Source organism: Gavialis gangeticus, unplaced genomic scaffold (assembly GCF_001723915.1).
Source record: "Gavialis gangeticus isolate Ggan-Ray unplaced genomic scaffold, GavGan_comp1, whole genome shotgun sequence".
NCBI lineage: Eukaryota > Metazoa > Chordata > Crocodylia > Gavialidae > Gavialis > Gavialis gangeticus.
Genome location: NW_017729025.1, coordinates 6034354 through 6037273, shown reverse-complemented (window position 1 = coordinate 6037273; position 2920 = coordinate 6034354).

The window sequence follows — 2920 nt, the reverse complement described above, 5'->3', positions numbered from 1 at the left end:
ATGACACCATGAAACTTTAGTGTTACTGCACTGTAATGCCTGCACATGTAGACATTGGTGTAAAAGCTGCTTACTGCACAGTAAGTTACTGTGCAATAAGTTACTGTGCAGTAAATGCACGTGTAGACATGCCCAATGGTTTCTTTCTCTTTGGGTGCCTCCTGCTGCTAGTGCTCTCCTCCACTGTGCCTAATGTTGCTGTTAGAGTCTCAGACACCACGTTTGAGGGTCTTGTCCTGGCTCTACTGTATTGCAAACTTTTGTAGGGCTGGTTGTTGCATCTGCCTTCTGACTGTCTCATCATTGTCCTTTGGCAAGAGGCATCCTGCGCTCTTTCTGTTTTCCCCAAGTCAGAAACACTAGGTCTCTTCAAGAGATACATTTTGAAGAACTTGCTTAAGCCATCATTGCTCCCATGGCCAAGAACAACTTATATGTGGTGAGTCTTACCTATCAGCTAGGCCATAGACTGAAGAAGGGGCCAAAATTATAGGATCCCTGTTGGCCAAGTAAAGCTTGTGTGGCTGCTTCCATCCTCTAAGAGGGATGTCCACAACATTGTGAAACATCTGTTTTGGGCTCAACAGATCACCACCAAGTGGGGCTTTGTCACCTGCCAAGCCACAGACAGAAACTGCAGCCCTGAAAAAACATTTTCAGGTTCTGTACCTACACAAATTAAGGCGCAACTATGGGAAGAGGGATTTTCAAAGCATAAAAAGAAATTGGTAACTTAACTAACTCTCAGGTAACTAACTCTCATTTGTGCCTTTGAATATCAACCCTGGCCATTGTAATCCTGTATCTTTACAGTCATCTGTAATCTCCTCTGGGAGGTCAGGATGACATCTTTCTCTCTCCAGCATATACTGTATTTAACAGTTCTCTGGTAGCCTTTTCCCCATTCAGAGGCAAGAGTCACGGGCCATTTCTGGTAGTGGGATATTGGACAGACTATAGCAGTGGTCTGGCATAGTGGCACAGTAAATTCTGTTGTGGAAGTTCCTCTGACAGGTGGCTCAGGATCTCACTCACCAACCCGGGCTCTCCTTCTGCTCTGGCTGACTCTGACGTACCCTCAGGGGCCACATGTTGAAACTGGTCCTTGGGACGGTCTCCTTGTTCCAGCATCTGCCTCTTGGCCTGCTCTGTCTCAGGAGCATGGGGATTTTCCAGCAGTCCATGTAGCTCATTCTCCAACTACAGAACAGCTGGTAGCATGAATCCAGAGTCCAAGCCCCAGCTAGCTCTCTACTTTTCTAGAGAAACCAAGGCTTCAGGAGCAAGTCCAGATCTCAGAGCTTTGCTGCTGGCTTTCAGACTGTGTTTCTATGCTATACTGCTATTCAACTAAACCCATCTTGCATCACAAAGATTTTCTTTCCACTAACTTGCTCATTTGATGAACCTCTGCCCTTTGTATTTGGGAGATGGATAAATCAGGACCCACACACATAGTTCTGCTAATGGAAAGGAGCAGCGTACATGCTGGTCATCATCAGCCTTGAAATCACTTTAGCTTAGAAAAGAAACCACATAGTCTATTATTTCCCTCATCCATCTTTTTTAAACTAAGGGCATGGGATAGTTGTAACAGAATACCATGCTCCTTACTATATGGTAAGTAGGCATGGCTGGCATTGCAATATGGCAGCTTCCTGCTGCCAGTTTCTATGCATTTATTTTATTTCTTTCCAAATGCCACAGCCTTTCCAATATTTCTATGGTGGGTGACAGAATGCAAAGGAACCTCCCTGGGCCTCTCAAAATCAATGGGGTTAGAGCAGGGAAGAATTTGATCCATTTTTCTTTAACTCTTTCTAAAATTTGCTGTCATTTCTCCTGTAGTGGTAGCCACTCCAGCTTCTCTGCCTGATGGCTTTGCAGACTACAAAAAAACTCTGCCTCTGGTTTTATTGTCTTTTAGTCTGTGCCAACAAAACAGCCTCAAGTGTGCTATAAAAAAGGATTGAGTTATGCCTTTATAACACAAATAAAACCTGAGCTGCAAGTCTGGCATGGAGAGGCCAGGAGAAAACTTGTATCATGCTGCCTCCTTTACAACTCAGCCTACTGAAGAGCACAGCCCAGACAAAACAGACCATGTGATACAAGAAACCATCCCCTCCACTTGTACTGGTGCTCAGTGGTCCCTTTGCTGAAGTAACATTGAACTAAGGTCCTCTCAAGTCTAGTGGAGAATGTGTGGAAACTCCAAACTGCTCCAGTGGAAACTTCTGAAATTCATCCACCCCAGAGGAGGACCAGTGACCAGTCCTGCAGAAGTGGTCCTCAAAGCCTCTGTCTGCTTATCATTTCTAATAATCTACCAAAGCTTCCTTCTTTCTGTCATCGTCCTCAGAATGTAACACTGAGGGGCTCCTGACAGTAGGTATTTGGTTTGCAAAAAGGCCTGGCTGTGGATCATCTCCAGAACAAAGAAGCTCAAGAGCCAAGTGTCCTTTCTCAAGTATAATTTGCCTTCACCTACTGGGATATGACTGCCTCTGAAGAATGCAATAAGCTCTTGTAGCAAGATGGCAGATGGAGGTGCAGTCTTTATCACTCATAATGTGACTTCTACTAAAGTCCTAGAAGTTAGTCCCTTTCACACATGCCAGCAAGCCCCTGTGCCCCAAAAGGAGGATAAGCAAGGCCTCTTTCCTGTCTTCTCTTTACCTGACACAGGTAAATGGTGAATTAATTAAAGAGTCTGTGCTCCTCTTCATTGTTGGCTTGCCAAAGTAGCTGTGTCAGTGGGTGTGTCTACACATACATTTAAGTCAGCTTAAAATTACTGAGCAGTAAGCCAGAATAGGTAGGCATCTACATGTGCAAGCATTAAAGCACATTAATGCTGTGTATGGACTGATTTGGGAGTAAAGTTACTCCCAAGTCAGTCCACACACACAGTGTTACT